Here is a 23176-nt window from a genome sequence, read left to right on the forward strand (position 1 = left end):
CTCTCTCTCTCTCTCTCTCTCTCTCTCTCTCTCTCTCTCTCTCTCTCTCTCTCTCTGTCTCTCTCTCTCTCTCTCTTTCTCTCTCTCTCTCTCTCTCTCTCTCTCTCTCTCTCTCTCTCTCTCTCTCTCTCTCTCTCTCTCTCTCTCTCTCTCTCTCTCTCTCTCTCTCTCTCTCTCTCTCTCTCTCTCTCTCTCTCTCTCTCTCTCTCTCTCTCTCTCTCTCTCTCTCTCTCTCTCTCTCTCTCTCCATCGTCTAATTTGCATTATCATGACTACATATCCTAATATACTCTGTCTCTCTCTCTCTCTCTCTCTCTCTCTCTCTCTCTCTCTCTCTCTCTCTCTCTCTCTCTCTCTCTCTCTCTCTCTCTCTCTCTCTCTCTCTCTCTCTCTCTCTCTCTCTCTCTCTCTCTCTCTCTCTCTCTCTCTCTCTCTTTTAGGCATGCAGGAGAAGACTTCATTGTTACCCCCTTTGCTCAGGTGTTAGCCAGCCTGCGCTCGGTACGGAGCAACTTCACCCTCCTCGCCAACATCTCCATGCCAACCGTCAAGTCAGTGCTCACCTGTCAATCAAAACATCTAACAGCTGGTCTGCATCCTAATGCTATATAGTCCACTACTTTGGACCATAGGCCTGCTATATAGTGATCTACTTTAGACCAGGACCCCATAGGCCTGCTATATAGTGATCTACTTTAGACCAGGGCCCCATAGGCCTGCTATATAGTGATCTACTTTAGACCAGGGCCCCATAGGTCGTGGTCTAAAGTAGATCGTGGATGTAATTGGCTGTCTGTGGGCCTTTCAATGGGCCTTGTATAACACCAATGTTTAATACTGCCCCCCCCCTCTCTCCCGCCTCCCTCAGTCTGAACTTCACTCCCAGACAATGTTAAGCTATTGTAACCCCAACACTGGTTGGTGTAATTCTCTGTCTTGTCCACAGGAGGTTCCACTGGGCGGTGTAGCGGCCCCCACAACTCCCAGAGCAGCGCTCTATCAGATCAACAGCATGAGCAGCTGGCTACAGACACTCTGGAGGAGCTGGACTGGTGTCTGGACCAGCAGAGACCATCCAGACTCACCGCTCTGTCATATGGCCTCCAACAAGGCAATTACTGTGATATAAACACAACCATGATATAACCACAACACAACCATGATATAACCACAACTCAACCATGATATAACCACAACACAACCATGATATAAATTCACAACACAACCATGATATAACCACAACACAAATCCGATGTAACCACAACACAACCATGATATAACCACAACACAACCATGATATAACCACAACACAACCACGATGAAATCACAACACAACCATGATATAACCACAACACAACCATGATATAACCACAACACAACCATGATATAACCACAACAACCATGATGTGATATAACCACAACACAACCATGATTAACCATGATGAAAACCACAACACAACCATGATATAACCACAACACAACCATGATGATAACCACAACACAACCATGATATAACCACAACACAACCATGATATAACACAACCATGATGTAACTAGCACAACCATGATGTAACCACAACACAACCATGATGTAACTAACCACAACACAACCAATATAACCATGATATAACCACAACACAACCATGATGTAACCACAACACAACCATGATGTAACCACAACACAACCATGATGAAACCACAACACAACCATGATATAACCACAACACAACCATGATGTAACCACAACACAACCATGATATAACCACAACCATGATGTAACACAACACAACATGATGAAACCACAACACAACCATGATGAAACCACAACACAACCATGATGAAACCACAACACAACCATGATATAACCACAACACAACCATGATATAACCACAACACAACCATGATGTAACCACAACACAACCATGATATAACCACAACACAACCATGATGTAACCACAACACAACCATGATGAAACCACAACACAACCATGATGAAACCACAACACAACCATGATATAACCACAACACAACCATGATATAACCACAACACAACCATGATATAACCACAACACAACCATGATATAACCACAACACAACCATGATATAACCACAACACAACCATGATATAACCACAACACAACCATGATGAAACCACAACACAACCATGATATAACCACAACACAACCATGATGAAACCACAACACAACCATGATATAACCATGATGATGAACCACAACACAACCATGATGAAACCACAACACAACCATGATGTAACCACAACACAACCATGATGTAACCACAACACAACCATGATGTAACCACAACACAACCATGATATAACCACAACACAACCATGATATAACCACAACACAACCATGATATAACCACAACACAACCATGATGAAACCACAACATGATGAAACCACAACACAACCATGATGAAACCACAACACAACCATGATATAACCACAACACAACCATGATATAACCACAACACAACCATGATATAACCACAACACAACCATGATATAACCACAACGCAACCATGATATAACCACAACACAACCATGATGAAACCACAACACAACCATGATGAAACCACAACACAACCATGATGAAACCACAACACAACCATGATGTAACCACAACACAACCATGATGTAACCACAACACAACCATGATGAAACCACAACACAACCATGATGTAACTACTACAGAACATAATAATCTCACCACAGCTTCAACACTTATGAGCAGTGAACTGACTAACCCTACAGTAAAACATCCTCAAACTGCTCCCCCCTTTTCTCCCTCCCTCCCCCTTTTCTCCCTCCCTCCCTCCCTTGCTCCCTCCCTCCCCCTTTTCTCCCTCCCTCCCCTTTTTCTCCCTCCCTCCCTCCCTTGCTCCCTCCCTCCCCCTTTTCTCCCTCCCTCCTCCCTCCTCCCCCTTTTTCCCCCCTTTTTCTCCTCCCTCCCTCCTCCCTCCCTCCCCCCTTTTCCCCCCTTTTTCCCCCTTTTTCTCCCTCCCTCCCTCCCTCCCTCCCTCCCTCCCTCCCTCAGTTTAAGAGGATGTTAAACAGGGAGCTGTCTCACCTATCAGAGATGAGTCGTTCGGGTAACCAGGTGTCTGAGTACATCTCCAGCACGTTCATGGGTGAGTACACCTACCTGGATATGCCTGTAGTTACCTGTACGTACCTGAAGTAACCTGTCTGGTCATACCTGTCTGTCTGGTCATACCTGTCTGTCTGGTCATACCTGTCTGTCTGTTCATACCTGTCTGTCTGGTCATACCTGTCTGTCTGGTCATACCTGTCTGTATGTCTGTTAATACCTGTCTATCTGTTCATACCTGTCTGTCTGGTCATACCTGTCTGTCTGTCTGTTCATACCTGTCTGTCTGTCTGTCTGTCTGTCTGTCTGTCTGTCTGTCTGTCTGTCTGTCTGTCTATCTGTCTGTCTGTCTGTCTGTCTGTCTGTCTGTCTGTCTGTCTGTCTGTCTGTCTGTCTGTCTGTCTGTCTGTCTGTCTGTTCATACCTGTCTGTCTGGTCATACCGGTCTGTCTGTTCATACCTGTCTGTCTGTTAATACCTGTCTGTCTGTTCATACCTGTCTGTCTGGTCATACCTGTCTGTCTGTCTGTCTGTTCATACCTGTCTGTCTGTTCATACCTGTCTGTCTGTTCATACCTGTCTGTCTGGTAATACCTGTCTGTGTATTTACCTGTCTGTCTGGTCATACCTGTCTGTCTGTTAATACCTGTCTGTCTGTTCATACCTGTCTGTCTGTTCATACCTGTCTGTCTGGTAATACCTGTCTGTGTATTTACCTGTCTGTCTGTTCATACCTGTCTGTCTGTTCATACCTGTCTGTCTGGTCATACCTGTCTGTCTGGTCATACCTGTCTATCTGTTCATACCTGTCTATCTGTTAATACCTGTCTGTCTGGTCATACCTGTCTGTCTATCTGTCTGTCTGTTCATACCTGTCTGTCTGTCTGTCTGTCTGTCTGTCTGTTCATACCTGTCTGTCTGGTCATACCTGTCTGTCTGTCTGTCTGTCTGTCTGTCTGTCTGTCTGTCTGTCTGTCTGTCTGTCTGTCTGTCTGTCTGTCTGTCTGTCTGTCTGTCTGTTCATACCTGTCTATCTGTTCATACCTGTCTGTCTGTCTGTCTGTCTGTCTGTCTGTCTGTCTGTCTGTCTGTCTGTCTGTCTGTCTGTCTGTCTGTCTGTCTGTCTGTCTGTCTGTCTGTTCATACCTGTCTGTCTGGTCATACCTGTCTGTCTGGTCATACCCGTCTATCTGTTCATACCTGTCTGTCTGGTCATACCTGTCTGTCTGGTCATACCTGTCTGTCTGTTAATACCTGTCTGTCTGTTAATACCTGTCTATCTGTTCATACCTGTCTATCTGTTAATACCTGTCTGTCTGTCTGTTCATACCTGTCTGTCTGTCTGTCTGTCTGTCTGTCTGTCTGTCTGTCTGTCTGTCTGTCTGTCTGTCTGTCTGTCTGTCTGTCTGTCTGTCTGTCTGTCTGTCTGTTCATACCTGTCTGTCTGTCTGTCTGTCTGTCTGTCTGTCTGTCTGTCTGTCTGTCTGTCTGTCTGTCTGTCTGTCTGTCCTGTCTGTCTGTCTGTCTGTTCATACCTGTCTGTCTGTTCATACCTGTCTGTCTGGTCATACCTGTCTGTCTGGTCATACCTGTCTGTATGTCTGTTAATACCTGTCTATCTGTTCATACCTGTCTGTCTGGTCATACCTGTCTGTCTGTCTGTTCATACCTGTCTGTCTGTCTGTCTGTTCATACCTGTCTGTCTGGTCATACCGGTCTGTCTGTTCATACCTGTCTGTCTGTTAATACCTGTCTGTCTGTTCATACCTGTCTGTCTGGTCATACCTGTCTGTCTGTCTGTCTGTCTGTTCATACCTGTCTGTCTGTTCATACCTGTCTGTCTGTTCATACCTGTCTGTCTGGTAATACCTGTCTGTGTATTTACCTGTCTGTCTGGTCATACCTGTCTGTCTGTTAATACCTGTCTGTCTGTTCATACCTGTCTGTCTGTTCATACCTGTCTGTCCGGTAATACCTGTCTGTGTATTTACCTGTCTGTCTGTTCATACCTGTCTGTCTGTTCATACCTGTCTGTCTGTTCATACCTGTCTGTCTGGTCATACCTGTCTGTCTGGTCATACCTGTCTGTCTGGTCATACCTGTCTATCTGTTCATACCTGTCTATCTGTTAATACCTGTCTGTCTGGTCATACCTGTCTGTCTGTCTGTCTGTCTGTCTGTCTGTCTGTCTGTCTGTCTGTCTGTCTGTCTGTCTGTCTGTCTGTCTGTCTGTCTGTCTGTCTGTCTGTCTGTTCATACCTGTCTGTCTGTCTGTCTGTCTGTCTGTCTGTCTGTCTGTCTGTCTGTTAATACCTGTCTATCTGTCTGTCTGTTCATACCTGTCTGTCTGTCTGTCTGTTCATACCTGTCTGTCTGGTCATACCTGTCTGTCTGTCTGTCTGTCTGTCTGTCTGTCTGTCTGTCTGTCTGTCTGTCTGTCTGTCTGTCTGTCTGTCTGTCTGTCTGTCTGTCTGTCTGTCTGTTCATACCTGTCTATCTGTTCATACCTGTCTGTCTGTCTGTCTGTCTGTCTGTCTGTCTGTCTGTCTGTCTGTCTGTCTGTCTGTCTGTCTGTCTGTCTGTCTGTTCATACCTGTCTGTCTGGTCATACCTGTCTGTCTGGTCATACCCGTCTATCTGTTCATACCTGTCTGTCTGGTCATACCTGTCTGTCTGGTCATACCTGTCTGTCTGTTAATACCTGTCTGTCTGTTAATACCTGTCTATCTGTTCATACCTGTCTATCTGTTAATACCTGTCTGTCTGTCTGTTCATACCTGTCTGTCTACCTGTCTGTCTGTCTGTCTGTCTGTCTGTCTGTCTGTCTGTCTGTCTGTCTGTCTGTCTGTCTGTCTGTCTGTCTGTCTGTTCATACCTGTCTGTCTGTCTGTCTGTCTGTCTGTCTGTCTGTCTGTCTGTCTGTTCATACCTGTCTGTCTGGTCATACCTGTCTGTCTGTTAATACCTGTCTGTCTGTTAATACCTGTCTGTCTGGTCTGCCTGCGATAGTTTGTGTGTATAACATGTGTGTCTCTATCCCCTAGACCAGCCCAACGAGGTGGAGCTGGTGTCCCCTAATCTAAAGGAGGAGTCTATGTGTGTCTCTATCCCCTAGACCAGCCCAACGAGGTGGAGCTGTGTGTCTCTATCCCTAGACCAGCCCAACAAGGTGGAGCTGTCGTCCCTAATCTAAAGGAGGAGTCTATGTGTGTCTCTATCCTAGACCAGCCCAACAAGGTGGAGCTGGTGTCCCCTAATCTAAAGGAGGAGTCTATGTGTGTCTCTATCCTAGACCAGCCCAACGAGGTGGAGCTGGTGTCCCCTAATCTAAAGGAGGAGTCTATGTGTGTCTCTATCCCCTAGACCAGCCCAACGAGGTGGATCTGGTGTCCCCTAATCTAAAGGAGGAGTCTATGTGTGTCTCTATCCCCTAGACCAGCCCAACGAGGTGGAGCTGGTGTCCCCTAATCTAAAGGAGGAGTCTATGTGTGTCTCTATCCCCTAGACCAGCCCAACGAGGTGGAGCTGGTGTCCCCTAATCTAAAGGAGGAGTCTATGTGTGTCTCTATCCCCTAGACCAGCCCAACGAGGTGGAGCTGGTGTCCCCTAATCTAAAGGAGGAGTCTATGTGTGTCTCTATCCCCTAGACCAGCCCAACGAGGTGGAGCTGGTGTCCCTAATCTAAAGGAGGAGTCTATGTGTGTCTCTATCCCCTAGACCAGCCCAACGAGGTGGAGCTGCCGTCCCCTCGTCTAAAGGAGGAATCTATGTGTGTCTCTATCCCCTAGACCAGCCCAACGAGGTGGAGCTGGTGTCCCCTAATCTAAAGGAGGAGTCTATGTGTGTGTCTATCCCCTAGACCAGCCCAACGAGGTGGAGCTGCCGTCCCCTAATCTAAAGGAGGAGTCTATGTGTGTCTCTATCCCCTAGACCAGCCCAACGAGGTGGAGCTGGTGTCCCCTAATCTAAAGGAGGAGTCTATGTGTGTCTCTATCCCCTAGACCAGCCCAACGAGGTGGAGCTGGTGTCCCTAATCTAAAGGGAGGAGTCTATGTGTGTCTCTATCCCCTAGACCAGCCCAACGAGGTGGAGCTGCCGTCCCCTAATCTAAAGGAGGAGTCTATGTGTGTCTCTATCCCCTAGACCAGCCCAACGAGGTGGAGCTGGTGTCCCCTAATCTAAAGGAGGAGTCTATGTGTGTCTCTATCCCCTAGACCAGCCCAACGAGGTGGAGCTGGTGTCCCCTAATCTAAAGGAGGAGTCTATGTGTGTCTCTATCCCCTAGACCAGCCCAACGAGGTGGATCTGGTGTCCCCTAATCTAAAGGAGGAGTCTATGTGTGTCTCTATCCCCTAGACCAGCCCAACGAGGTGGAGCTGGTGTCCCCTAATCTAAAGGAGGAGTCTATGTGTGTCTCTATCCCCTAGACCAGCCCAACGAGGTGGAGCTGCCGTCCCCTAATCTAAAGGAGGAGTCTATGTGTGTCTCTATCCCCCTAGACCAGCCCAACGAGGTGGAGCTGCCGTCTCCTAATCTAAAGGAGGAGTCTATGTGTGTCTCTATCCCCTAGACCAGCCCAACGAGGTGGAGCTGCCGTTCCTAATCTAAAGGAGGAGTCTATGTGTGTCTCTATCCCCTAGACCAGCCCAACGAGGTGGAGCTGCCGTCTCCCTAATCTAAAGGAGGAGTCTATGTGTGTCTCTATCCCCTAGACCAGCCCAACGAGGTGGAGCTGGTGTCCCCTAATCTAAAGGAGGAGTCTATGTGTGTCTCTATCCCCTAGACCAGCCCAACGAGGTGGAGCTGGTGTCCCCTAATCTAAAGGAGGAGTCTATGTGTGTCTCTATCCCCTAGACCAGCCCAACGAGGTGGAGCTGCCGTCCCCTAATCTAAAGGAGGAGTCTATGTGTGTCTCTATCCCCTAGACCAGCCCAACGAGGTGGAGCTGCCGTCCCCTAATCTAAAGGAGGAGTCTATGTGTGTCTCTATCCCCTAGACCAGCCCAACGAGGTGGAGCTGCCGTCTCCTCGTCTAAAGGCGAAGTCTATGAGTCAGATTAGCGGAGTGAGGAATCTGTCCCACAGCTCCACTCTGTCCCCCTCTTCTGTCCCGCGCTTCGGAGTCAACACTGAACAGGAGGACCAGCTAGCCAGGGTAAAGTATGCAAGGCTCACTCATACACACACACACACACACACACACACACACACACACACACACACACACACACACACACACACACACACACACACACACACACACACACACACACACACACACACACCATAACATGTACACACACACACACACACACACACACACACACACACACACACACACACACACACACACACACACACACACACACACACACACACACACACACACACACACACACACACACACACACACACACACACACACCATAACACGTACGTACACACACATACAGTCGTGGCCAAAAGTTGAGAATGACACAAATATACATTTCCACAAAGTTTTCTGTCTCAGTGTCTTTAGATATTTTTGTCAGATGTTACTATGGAATGATGAAGTACAATTACAAGCATTTCATAGGTGCCTTACTTATGGCAAGGTGCTCCATTATGCTGGAAAAGGCATTGTTCGTCACAGAACTGTTCCTAGATGGTTGGGAGAAGTTGCTCTCGGAGGATGTGTTGGTACCATTCTTTATTCATGGCTGTGTTCTTAGGCAAAATTGTGAGTGAGCCGACACCCTTGGCTGAGAAGCAACCCCACACATGAATGGTCTCAGGATGCTTTACTGTTGGCATGACACAGGACTGATGGTTGTCTTCTCCGGACAAGCTTTTTTCCCGAATCCCAAACAATCGGAAAGGGGATTCATCAGACAAAATGACTTTACCCCAGTCCTCAGGAGTCCAATCCCTGTACCTTTGGCAGAATATCAGTGTCACGGTCGTCATAAGGAGGAGACCAAGGCGCAGCGTGATAAACACCTACCCCAGTCCTCAGGAGTCCAATCCCTGTACCTTTGGCAGAATATCAGTCACGGTCAAAAGGAGACTGATAAACACCTACCCCAGTCCTCAGGAGTCCAATCCCTGTAATTTGGCAGAATATCAGTGTCACGGTCGTCATAAGGAGGAGACCAAGGCGCAGCGTGATAAACACCTACCCCAGTCCTCAGGAGTCCAATCCCTGTACCTTTGGCAGAATATCAGTGTCACGGTCGTCATAAGGAGGAGACCAAGGCGCAGCGTGATAAACACCTACCCCAGTCCTCAGGAGTCCAATCCCTGTACCTTTGGCAGAATATCAGTGTCACGGTCGTCATAAGGAGGAGACCAAGGCGCAGCGTGATAAACACCTACCCCAGTCCTCAGGAGTCCAATCCCTGTACCTTTGGCAGAATATCAGTGTCTAGGTCGTCAAAAACACCTACAGTCCTCAGGAGTCCAATCCCTGTACCTTTGGCAGAATATCAGTGTCACGGTCGTCATAAGGAGGAGACCAAGGCGCAGCATGATAAACACCTACCCCAGTCCTCAGGAGTCCAATCCCTGTACCTTTGGCAGAATATCAGTGTCACGGTCGTCATAAGGAGGAGACCAAGGCGCAGCGTGATAAACACCTACATTCTATTTTATAAAGGAATGCAACACTGAACAAAACTATACAAAATAACAAAACGAACCTCAATATGACTAGTGTGAAACAGGCAACTAAACATAGAACAATAACCCACAAAACCAACATGGAAAATGGCAACCTAAATAGGAACCCCAATCAGAGACAACGACACCCTGACCACAACGATGAACAGTGGTCTCTGATTGGGAACCAATTCAGGCCACCATAGACCTACAAATACACCTAGACAATACCAAAACCCCCATAGAAGTACAAAAACCCTAGACAAGACAAAAACACCATAGACCTACAAATATACCTAGACAATACCAAAACCCCCATAGAAGTACAAAAACCCTAGACAATACCAAAACACCATAGACCTACAAATATACCTAGACAATACCAAAACCCCCATAGACCTACAAATATACCTAGACAATACCAAAACCCCCATAGAAGTACAAAAACCCTAGACAATACCAAAACACCATAGACCTACAAATATACCTAGACAATACCAAAACACCCATAGAAGTACAAAAACCCTAGACAATACCAAAACACCATAGACCTACAAATATACCTAGACAATACCAAAACCCCCATAGACCTACAAATATACCTAGACAATACCAAAACCCCCATAGACCTACAAATATACCTAGACAATACCAAAACACCATAGACCTACAAATATACCTAGACAATACCAAAACCCCCATAGAAGTACAAAAACCCTAGACAATACCAAAACACCATAGACCTACAAATATACCTAGACAATACCAAAACCCCTAGACAAGCTATATCCTTGCCTGTGAAGCCCTTTTTGTGCAAAGCAATGATGACGGCACGTGTTTCCTTGCAGGTAACCATGGTTGACAGAGGATGAACAATGATTCCAAGCACCACCCTAGTTTTGAAGCTTCCAGTCTGTTATTCGAACTCAATCAGCATGACAGAGTGATCTCCAGCCTTGTCCCGCAACACTCACACCTGTGTTAACGAGAGAATCACTGACATGATGTCAGCTGTTCCTTTTGACAGGGCTGAACTGCAGTGGAAATGTTTTTTTGCGATTCAGTTCATTTGCATGGCAAAGAGGGACTTTGCAATTAGTTGCGATTCATCTGATCACTCTTCATAACATTCTGGAGTATATGCAAATTACCATCATACAAACTGAGGCAGCAGACTTTGTGAAAATGTATATTTGTGTCATTCTCAAAACCTTTGGCCACAACTGTACATACACAAATACCTTCTCAGTCAATCAGTCAAGGTTACTAGACTCACCTCATTACCTCACTCAAGGCTTCACACTCTCTCTTTGTGTGTGCCTGCTTGCGTATGTGTGTGTCTGCGTGTGTGTGTGTTTGCCTGCCCTGTGTGTGTGCCTGCCTGTGTGTGTGTCTGCCTGTGTGTGTGTGTTTGCCTGTCCTGTGTGTGTGCCTGCCTGTGTGTGTGTGTGTGCCTGTGTGTGTGTGTGTGTGTGTGTGTGTGTGTGTGTGTGTGTGTGTGTGTGTGTGTGTGTGTGTGTGTGTGTGTGTGTGTGTGTGTGTGTGTGTGTGTGTGTGTGTGTGTGTGTGTGTGTGTGTGTGTGTGTGTAGGAGCTAGAGGACCTGGACAAGTGGAGTTTCAACATCTTCAGAGTGTCAGAGTTCTCCAACAGCAGGCCTCTCAGCTGCATCATGTACGCCATCTTCCAGGTACCTGGAGTTAGACACGCAGTGTGGGGTTTAGTTTTAGGGGTTAGGTTTAGTTTTAGGGGTTAGGTTTAGTTTTAGGGTTAGGGGTTAGGTTTAGTTTTAGGGGTTAGATTTAGTTTTAGGGGTTAGGTTTAGTTTTAGGGTTAGATTTAGTTTTAGGGTTAGGGTTAGGTTTAGTTTTAGGGTTTAGTTTTATGGTTTAGTGTTAGGGTTAGGTTTAGTTTTAGGGTTAGGTTTAGTTTTAGGGGTTAGGTTTAGTTTAGGGGCCTAGGTTTAGTTTTAGGGTTAGGGGTTAGGTTTAGTTTTAGGGGTTAGGTTTAGTTTTAGGGTTAGGTTTAGTTTTAGGGTTAGGTTTAGTTTTAGGGGTTAGGTTTAGTTTTAGGGGTTAGGTTTGGTTTTAGGGTTAGGTTTAGTTTTAGGGTTAGGTTTAGTTTTAGGGTTAGGTTTAGTTTTAGGGTTAGGTTTAGTTTTAGGGGTTAGGTTTAGTTTTAGGGGTTAGGTTTAGTTTCAGGGTTTAGGGTCAGGTTTAGTTTAGAGGTTAGTTTTTAAGGGTTAGGTTTAGTTTTAGGGTTTAGTTTTATGGTTTAGTGTTAGGGTTAGGTTTAGCTTTAGTGGTTAGTTTTAAGGGTTAGGTTTGGATTTAGGGTAAGGTTTGGTTTTAGGGTTAAGTTTAGTTTTAGGGTTTAGGTTTAGTTTTATGGTGCTTTCTGATGTGTGTGTGTGTAGGTGCTTTGTGATGTGTGTGTGTGTGTGTGTGTGTGTGTGTGTGTGTGTGTGTGTGTGTGTGTGTGTGTGTGTGTGTGTGTGTGTGTGTGTGTGTGTGTGTGTGTGTGTGTGTGTGTGTGTGTGTGTGTAGGTGCTTTGTGATGTGTGTGTGTGTAGGTGATGTGTGTGTAGGTGCTTTGTGATGTGTGTGTAGGGTGTCTAGTCTGGGTGTCCACTCTTCCCGTAGCTAGTCTGGGTGTCCACTCTACCTGCAGCTAGTCTGGGTGTCCACTCTACCTGCAGCTAGTCTGGGTGTCCACTCTACCTGTAGCTAGTCTGGGTGTCCACTCTACCTGTAGCTAGTCTGGGTGTCCACTCTACCTGCAGCTAGTCTGGGTGTCCACTCTACCTGCAGCTAGTCTGGGTGTCCACTCTACCTGCAGCTAGTCTGGGTGTCCACTCTTCCTGTAGCTAGTCTGGGTGTCCACTCTACCTGCAGCTAGAACAAAATGACTCAATGGTCCTCTGACATCCTGGCATCTGGGACATTAGGCCGGGGGTCGGGGGTTAAGATAACGCCAGAGGCAGATAAAGACAGGATGAGCCCGAAGTGGCTTATGGTGCCCCCCAATCTATATGTGTTATTTTGATTCCACGGGCTAGTGAAACAGACGTGTGTGTGTGTTCATGCAGCTGTGTGTGTGTGTGTGTGTGTGTGTGTGTGTGTGCAGTGTGTGTGTGTGTGTGTGTGTGGGTGTGTGTGTGTGTGTGTGTGTGTGTGTGTGTGTGTGTGTGTGTGTGTGTGTGTGTGTGTGTGTGTGTTGATGCATGTGTGTGTGTCAGTGTGTATTAACCCCTCATGTCCCCTGTAGGAACGTGATCTCCTAAAGACGTTCCGCATCCCCGTCGACACCTTCGTGACCTACGTGATGACCCTGGAAGACCATTATCATGGCAACGTGGCCTGTTCACAACAGCCTGCACGCCGCCGTGTGTCTGCCAGTCCACACATGTCCTCCTCTCCACACCCGCACTAGATGTGAGCCACATACAGTAATATATACAGTAATATATACAGTAATATATACAGTAATACATACAGTAATATATACAGTAATATATACAGTGATATATACAGTAATATATACAGTAATATATACAGTAATCTATACAGTGATATATACAGTAATACATACAGTAATATATATAGTAATCTATACAGTAATATATACAGTAATATATACAGTAATATATATAGTAATAGTGGCCCCTCATAATACCATCACTCCCATTAGTGGTTAGCTAGTGGCCCTCATAATACCATCACTCCCATTAGTGGTTAGCTAGTGGCCCCTCCATAAAACCATCACTCCCATTAGTGGTTAGCTAGTGGCCCTCATAATACCATCACTCCCATTAGTGGTTAGCTAGTGGCCCTCATAATACCATCACTCCCATTAGTGGTTAGCTAGTGGCCCTCATAATACCATCACTCCCATTAGTGGTTAGCTAGTGGCCCTCCATAATACCATCACTCCCATTAGTGGTTAGCTAGTGGCCCCTCCATAATACCATCACTCCCATTAGTGGTTAGCTAGTGGCCCTCATAATACCATCACTCCCAGTAGTGGTTAGCTAGTGGCCCTCATAATACCATCACTCCCATTAGTGGTTAGCTAGTGGCCCCTCCATAATACCATCACTCCCAGTAGTGGTTAGCTAGTGGCCCCTCCATAATACCATCACTCCCATTAGTGGTTAGCTAGTGGCCCTCATAATACCATCACTCCCATTAGTGGTTAGCTAGTGGCCCCTCCATAATACCATCACTCCCAGTAGTGGTTAGCTAGTGGCCCCTCCATAATACCATCACTCCCATTAGTGGTTAGCTAGTGGCCCCTCCACCACTAGCTGAAGTTTGTAGAGGCTTTTTAAAGAGAATCAAACCATACATCAGTGTCTCCTGACCTTTAAACTGCTTTCAGGAATTATAGCTAGGCTAGCTAGGCTACCTTCCACCATCTATAATCAAGTTGTAAAATACTGAACTCCCCCCTCTCTCTCTCTGTATCTCTCTCTCTCTCTCTGTATCTCTCTGTATCTCTCTCTCTCTAACCCCCTCTCTCTCTAACCCCCTCCCCCCTCTCTCTCTCCTCCCCTCTCTCTCTGTCTCTCTCTCTCCCTCTCCCTCTCCTTCCCTCTCTCCCTCCCCCTCTCTTTCCCTCTCCCTCCCTCTCTCCCCCTCTCTCTTACTTTCTCCCTCCCCCTCTCTCCCTCTCTCCCCTCCCTCTCTCCTCCCTCTCTCCTCCCCATTCTCTCCCTCCCTCCCCTCCTCTCTCTCCCTCCCCTCTCTCTCCTCCCCCTCCCCTCTCCCCCTGTCTCTCCCTCTCCTCCTCTCCCTCTCCCCTTCTCTCCCTCCTCCCCCTCCCTCTCTCCTCCCCATTCTCTCTCTCTCCCTCTCCCCCCTCTCCTCTCTCCTCCCTCTCTCTCCCTCCCCCTCCCCTCTATCCCCCTGTCTCTCCCCTCTCCTCCTCTCCCCTCTCCCCCTTCTCTCCCCTCTCTCTCTCCCTTCTCTCTCCCCTCTCCTCCTCTCCCTCTCCCCCTTCTCTCCCCCTCTCTCTCCCTCTCTTTCTGTCTCTCCTCCCCTCTCTCTCCCTCTCCTCCTCTCTCTCTCCTCCCCTCTCTCTCTCCCTCTCCCCCTTCTCTCCCCCTCTCTCTCCCCTCTCTCTGTCTCTCCCTCTCCTCTCCCCTCTCTCTCCCCCTCTCTCTGTCTCTCCCTCTCCTCCTCTCTCTCTCCCCTCTCCTCCCCCTCTCTCTCCCCTCTCTCTGTCTCTCCCTCCCCTTCTCTCTCTCTCCCTCTCCCCCTCTCTCTCTCCCCTCTCTCTGTCTCTCCCTCTCCTCCCTCTCTCCCCTCTCCCTCTCCCCCTCTCTCCCCTCTCTCTGTCTCTCCCTCCCCTTCTCTCTCTCTCCTCCTCTCCCTCTCCCCCCCTCTCTCTCCCTCTCCGCCTCTCCCTCTCCCCCTCTATCTCCCTCTCCCCTCTCCCTCTCCCCCTCTCTCTCCCCTCTCCCTCTCCTTCCCTCCCCTCTCTCTCCCTCTCCCTTCCCCTTCTCTCTCCCTCTCCTCCTCCCCTCTCCCCCTTCTCTCCCCCTCTCTCTCCCCTCTCTCTCCCTCTCCTCCTCTCCCTCTCCCCCCTCTCTCTCCCCTCTCTCTGTCTCTCCATCAGGCTGTGTTTACAGACCTGGAGATTCTAGCAGCTCTGTTTGCTGCAGCCATCCATGATGTGGACCACCCTGGAGTGTCTAACCAGTTCCTCATCAACACCAGTCAGTCTACACACACACACACACACACACCTCTCTCTGTCTCTTGTCTCCTCCATTGCCCATGTTTCTGACCATCTAACCGCTCACACTCTCACTCTCTCTATCTCCATCTCTCTCTATCACTCTCTCCTCCCTCTCTCTCTCTACCACTCTCTCCTCCCTCTCTCTCTCTATCACTCTCTACTCCCTGTTTCTATCACTCTCTCTATCTCTCTCTACTCCATCTCTCTATCACTCTCTCCTCCCTCTCTCTCTCTACCACTCTCCTCCCTCTATCTCTATCTACTCCATCTCTCTCTATCACTCTCTCTCCTATCTCTCTCTACCACTCTCTCCTCCCTCTATCTCTATCTACTCATCTCTCTCTCCTCTCTCCTCCCCTATCTCTCTCTATCATATCTCTCTCTCTCTCTACCACTCTCTCCCTCCCTCTATCTCTCTACCACTCTCTCCTCCCTATCTCTCTCTACTCTGTCTCTCTCTCTCACTCTCTCTCTATCTCTCTCCTCCCTCTCTCTATCACTCTCTCTCCCTCTCTCTCTCTACCACTCTCTCCTCCCTCTATCTCTCTCTACTCCGTCTCTCTCTCTCTATCACTCTCTCTCTATCACTCTATCTCTCCTCTATCCCTCTCTATCTATCCCTCTCTCCTCTCTCTCCCTCTACCACTCTCTCCTCCCTCTATCTCTCTCTCCATCTCCTCTTCTCTACTCTATCCCTCTCTCATCCCTCTCTCTCTATCCCTCTCTACTCTATCCCTCTCTCTATCACTCTCTCCTCCCTCTCTCTATCCCTCTCTCACTCCCTCTATCTCCTCTACTCTATCACTCTCTCCTCCCTCTCTCTCTCTACCACTCTCTCCTCTCTCTCTACTCCATCTCTCTCTCTCTCACTCTCTCTCTCTCTCTCTCTCTCTCTCTCTCACTCTCTCTCTCTCTCTCTCTCTCTCTACCTCACACTCTCCCTCCCCCTCTCTCTCTACCATCTCTCCTCCCCCTCTCACTCTCCTCCTCCTCCCTCTCCTCCCTCTCTCTCTATCCTTCTCTATCTATCCTCTCTCTCCATCTCTACTCTATCCCTCTCTCTATCACTCTCTCCCTCCCTCTCTATCACTCTCTCCTCCCCCTCTCTCTACCACTCTCTCCTCCCTCTATCTCTCTCTACTCCCATCTCTCTCTCTCTCTCACTCTCTCCTCCTCTCTCTATCCTTCTCTACTCTATCCCTCTCTCTATCCATCTCTACTCTATCCCTCTTCTATCACTCTCTCTCCTCTCTCTCTCTCTCACCCTCCCCCTCTCTCTATCACTCTCTCTCCCCCTCCCTCTCCTCCCTCTCCTCTCTATCTTCTCTCCTCCATCCATCTCTACTCTCCTCCTCTATACTCTCTCTCCCTTCTATCCTTCTCCTCCCTCTCTCTCCTACCTCTCTCCTTCCTCCATCCCTCTCTCCTCCCTCACCTTCTCCTCTATCCCTCTCTCTATCACTCTCTCCTCCTCTCTCTATCACTCTCCCTCCTCTCTCTCCCTCCTCTCTCTCTATCCCTCTCTCTCTACTCTCCTCCCTCTCTTTCTCCCTCTCCCCCCTCTCTCTCTCTATCCCTCTCTACTCTATCCCTCTCTCTATCACTCTCTCCTCACTCTCTCTCTCTATCCCTCTCTCCTCCCTCTCTCTATTCCTCTCTACTCTATCCCTCTCTCTCTATCCCTCTCTACTCTCTACTCTCTCCCTCTCTCTCAGACTCTGAGCTGGCTCTCATGTACAATGATGAGTCAGTGTTAGAGAACCATCACTTGGCTGTTGGCTTCAAGCTGCTCCACCTGGACAACTGTGACATCTTCCAGAACCTGACCAAGAGACAGCGACAGAGCCTCCGCAAGCTGGTCATCGATATGGTGAGAGACCTGTCATCACAGGCAGCATCCATCATCATCCAATCACAGCAGGGTTTGGAGACAAGAGTGGGAGGGGCAGGAGTGGGAGGGGTCAAAGGTAAACGTTTCAGTGATTTTTGCAACTAAACAGTTTTTTATTTATTTATATTTTTATTTCACCTTTATTTAACCAGGTAGGCTAGTTGAGAACACCTTTATTTAACCAGGTAGGCTAGTTGAGAACACCTTTATTTAACCAGGTAGGCTAGTTGAGAACACCTTTGATATTTAACCAGGTAGGCTAGTTGAGAACACCTTTATTTAACCAGGTAGGCCAGTTGAGAACACCTTTATTTAACCAGGTAGGCTAGTTGAGAACACCTTTATTTAACCAGGTAGGCTAGTTGAGAACACCTTTATTTAACCAGGTAGGCCAGTTGAGAACACCTTTATTTAACCAGGTAGGCTAGTTGGTAGGCCAGTTGAAACACCTTTATTTAACCAGGTAGGCTAGTTGAGAACACCTTTATTTAACCAGGTAGGCCAGTTGATAACACCTTTATTTAACCAGGTAGGCTGTTGAGAACACCTTTATTTAACCAGGTAGGCCAGTTGATAACACCTTTATGTAACCAGGTAGGCTAGTTGAGAACACCTTTATTTAACCAGGTAGGCCAGTTGAGAACACCTTTATTTAACCAGGTAGGCTAGTTGAGAACACCTTTATTTAACCAGGTAGGCTAGTTGAGAACACCTTTATTTAACCAGGTAGGCCAGTTGAGAACACCTTTATTTAACCAGGTAGGCTAGTTGAGAACACCTTTATTTAACCAGGTAGGCCAGTTGATAACACCTTTATTTAACCAGGTAGGCTAGATGAGAACACCTTTATTTAACCAGGTAGGCTAGTTGAGAACACCTTTATTTAACCAGGTAGGCTAGTTGAGAACACCTTTATTTAACCAGGTAGGCTAGTTGAGAACACCTTTATTTAACCAGGTAGGCCAGTTGATAACACCTTTATTTAACCAGGTAGGCCAGTTGAGAACACCTTTATTTAACCAGGTAGGCTAGTTGAGAACACCTTTATCTAACCAGGTAGGCCAGTTGATAACACCTTTATGTAACCAGGTAGGCTAGTTGAGAACACCTTTATTTAACCAGGTAGGCCAGTTGAGAACACCTTTATTTAACCAGGTAGGCCAGTTGAGAACACCTTTATTTAACCAGGCAGGCCAGTTGAGAACAAGTTCTCATTTACAATTGCGACCTGGCCAAGATAAAGCAAAGCAGTGTGACACGTACAACAACACAGAGTTACACATGGAGTAAACAAAGTGTCTTTATATTTACACCTTCGTCTCATCTCTCTCTCCTCTCACTGCCTCCTCTCCCTGCCTCCTCTCCCTGCCTCCTCTCCCTGCCTCCTCTCCCTGCCTCCTCTCCCTGCCTCCTCTCACTGCCTCCTCTCCCTGCCTCCTCTCACTGCCTCCTCTCACTGCCTCCTCTCACTGCCTCCTCTTCCTGTCTGTCTGTCTGTCTGTCTGTCTGTCTGTCTGTCTGTCTGTCTGTCTGTCTGTCTGTCTGTCTGTCTGTCTGTCTGTCTGTCTGTCTGTCTGTCTGTCTGTCTGTCTGCCTGCCTGCCTGCCTGCCTGCCTGCCTGCCTGCCTCCCTCCCTCCCTCCTCCTCTCCTCCTCCTCCTCCTCCCTCCTCCCTCCCTCCTCCCTCCCTCCCTCCCTCCCTCCCTCCCTCCCTCCCTCCCTCCCTCCCTCCCTCCCTCCCTCCCTCTCTCTCTCTCTCTCTCTAGGTGTTAGCTACAGACATGTCTAAACACATGACTCTACTAGCTGATCTGAAGACCATGGTGGAGACTAAGAAGGTGACCAGTTCAGGAGTTCTGCTGTTGGACCACTATACAGAACGCATACAGGTACTACTATACATGACTATACAGGTACTACTACTATACAGGTACTACTACTATACAGGTACTACTACTATACATGACTATACAGAACGCATACAGGTACTAAAATACATGACTCTACAGGTACTACTACTATACATGACTATACAGGTACTACTACTATACAGGACTATACAGGTACTACTACTATACAGGACTATACAGGTACTACTACTGTACATGACTATACAGGTACTACTACTATACAGGTACTACTACTATACAGAACGCATACAGGTACTAAAATACATGACTCTACAGGTACCACTACTATACAGGTACTACTACTATACATGACTATACAGGTACTACTACTATACATGACTATACAGGTACTACTACTATACATGACTATACAGGTACTACTACTATACATGACTATACAGGTACTACTACTATACAGAACGCATACAGGTACTACTACTATACAGGTACTACTACTATACAGAACGCATACAGGTACTACTACTATACATGACTATACAGGTACTAATACTACTATACAGAACGCATACAGGTACTACTACTATACATGACTATACAGGTACTAGTACTATACAGAATGCATACAGGTACTAAAATACATGACTCTACAGGTACTACTACTATACATGACTATACAGGTACTACTACTATACATGACTATACAGGTACTACTACTATACAGAACGTATACAGGTACTAAAATACATGACTATACAGGTACTACTACTATACATGACTATACAGGTACTAAACTATACATGACTATACAGGTACTACTACTATACATGACTATACAGGTACTACTACTATACAGGTACTACTACTATACAGAACGCATACAGGTACTAAAATACATGACTCCTCTACAGGTACCACTACTATACAGGTACTATACTATACTATACAGGTACTAAAATACATGACTATACAGGTACTACTACTATACAGGTACTACTACTATACATGACTCATACTACTACTACTATACATGACTATACAGGTACTACTACTATACAGGACTATACAGGTACTACTACTATACATGACTATACAGGTACTACTACTATACAGAACGATACAGGTACTAAAATACATGACTACAGGTACTACTACTATACACATGACTATACAGGTACTATACTTACTATACATGACTATACAGGTACTACTACTGTACATGACTATACAGGTACTACTACTATACAGGTACTATACATACAGAACGCATACAGGTACTAAAATACATGACTCTACAGGTACCACTACTATACAGGTACTACTACTATACATGACTATACAGGTACTAAAATACATGACTCTACAGGTACTACTACTATACAGGTACTAAAATACACTATACAGGTACTAAACATACATGACTAAAATACATGATACAGGTACTACTACTATACAACTAAATACATGACTATACAGGTACTACTACTATACATGACTATACAGGTACTACTACTATACAGGTACTACTACTATACAGGTACTACTACTATACATGACTATACAGGTACTACTACTATACAGGTACTACTACTATACATGACTATACAGGTACTACTACTATACATGACTATACAGGTACTAAAATACATGACTATACAGGTACTAAAATACATGACTATACAGGTACTACTACTATACATGACTACAGGCACTACAGGTACTACTACTATACAGACTATACAGGTACTACTACTATACATGACTACTAATCATACAGACTATACTACTACCACATGACTATACAGGTACTAAAATACATGACTATACAGGTACTACTACTATACATGACTATACAGGTACTACTACTATACATGACTATACAGACTACTACTACTATACAGGTACTACTACTATACATGACTATACAGGTACTACTACTATACATGACCATACAGGTACTACTATACATGACTATACAGGTACTATACTAAATACTATACAGGTAAAAATACATGACTATACAGGTACTAAAATACATGACTATACAGGTACCACTCACTATACATGACTATACAGGTACTACTACCCACAGAAAATACATGACTATACAGGTACTACTACTGTACATGACTATACAGGTACTACTACTATACAGGTACTCAATACTTCATACAGAACGCATACAGGTACTAAAATACATGACTCTACAGGTACCACTACTATACAGGTACTACTACTATACATGACTATACAGGTACTACTACTATACATGACTATACAGGTACTACTACTATACATGACTCTACAGGTACTACTACTATACATGACTATACAGGTACTACTACTATACATGACTATACAGGTACTACTACTATACAGAACGCATACAGGTACTACTACTATACATGACTATACAGGTACTACTACTATACATGACTATACAGGTACTGTACTAATACCTACAGAAAATACATGTACAGGGGAAAACTTCTGACTGTATTACAGTGGGGCAAAAAAGTATTTAGTCAGCTAACAATTGTGCAAGTTCTCCCACTTAAAAAGATGAGAGAGGCCTGTAATTTTCATCATAGGTACACTTCAACTATGACAGACAAAATGAGAAGAAAATAAATCCAGAAAATCACATTGTAGGATTTTTAATGAATTTATTTGCAAATTATGGTGGAAAATAAGTATTTGGTCACCTACAAACAAGCAAGATTTCTGGCTCTCACAGACCTGGAACTTCTTCTTTAAGAGTTCTGACCCAGGACAGGGGGGGTGGGTCCTGAGGAACATGTTTAACACTGGGGGGGGGGGGTGTCTCCTCTCTGTAGGTCCTGAGGAACATGTTTAACACTGGGGGGGGGTGTCTCTCTCTGTAGGTCCTGAGGAACATGCTTAACACTGGGGGGGGGTGTCTCCTCTCTGTAGGTCCTGAGGAACATGTTTAACACTGGGGGGGGGTGTCTCCTCTCTGTAGGTCCTGAGGAACATGTTTAACACTGGGGGGGGTGTCTCCTCTCTGTAGGTCCTGAGGAACATGTTTAACACTGGGGGGGGGGTGTCTCCTCTCTGTAGGTCCTGAGGAACATGTTTAACACTGGGGGGGGTGTCTCCTCTCTGTAGGTCCTGAGGAACATGTTTAACACTGGGGGGGGTGTCTCCTCTCTGTAGGTCCTGAGGAACATGTTTAACACTGGGGGGGGGGTGTCTCTCTCTGTAGGTCCTGAGGAACATGTTTAACACTGGGGGGTGTCTCCTCTCTGTAGGTCCTGAGGAACATGTTTAACACTGGGGGGGGGGTGTCTCTCTCTGTAGGTCCTGAGGAACATGTTTAACACTGGGGGGTGTCTCCTCTCTGTAGGTCCTGAGGAACATGTTTAACACTGGGGGGGGTGTCTCCTCTCTGTAGGTCCTGAGGAACATGTTTAACACTGGGGGGTCTCCTCTCTGTAGGTCCTGAGGAACATGCTTTAACACTGGGGGGGGAGTGTCTCTCTCTCTGTAGGTCCTGAGGAACATGTTTAACACTGGGGGGGGGGTGTCTCCTCTCTGTAGGTCCTGAGGAACATGTTTAACACTGGGGGGGGTCTCCTCTCTGTAGGTCCTGAGGAACATGTTTAACACTGGGGGGGGGGGTGTCTCCTCTCTGTAGGTCCTGAGGAACATGTTTAACACTGGGGGGGGTGTCTCCTCTCTGTAGGTCCTGAGGAACATGTTTAACACTGGGGGGGTGTCTCCTCTCTGTAGGTCCTGAGGAACATGTTTAACACTGGGGGGGTGTCTCCTCTCTGTAGGTCCTGAGGAACATGTTTAACACTGGGGGGGTGTCTCCTCTCTGTAGGTCCTGAGGAACATGTTTAACACTGGGGGGGGGTCTCCTCTCTGTAGGTCCTGAGGAACATGTTTAACACTGGGGGGG

At 46.6% G+C, this 23176-nt stretch overlaps 1 pseudogene; it reads left to right on the forward strand.

The window, feature by feature from the left end:
• Positions 1 to 440: 440 nt before the first annotated feature.
• Positions 441 to 23159, forward strand: LOC124029286 (annotated as a pseudogene).
• Positions 23160 to 23176: the final 17 nt, after the last annotated feature.

This window comes from Oncorhynchus gorbuscha, unplaced genomic scaffold, assembly GCF_021184085.1.
Source record: "Oncorhynchus gorbuscha isolate QuinsamMale2020 ecotype Even-year unplaced genomic scaffold, OgorEven_v1.0 Un_scaffold_6000, whole genome shotgun sequence".
Lineage (NCBI taxonomy): Eukaryota > Metazoa > Chordata > Actinopteri > Salmoniformes > Salmonidae > Oncorhynchus > Oncorhynchus gorbuscha.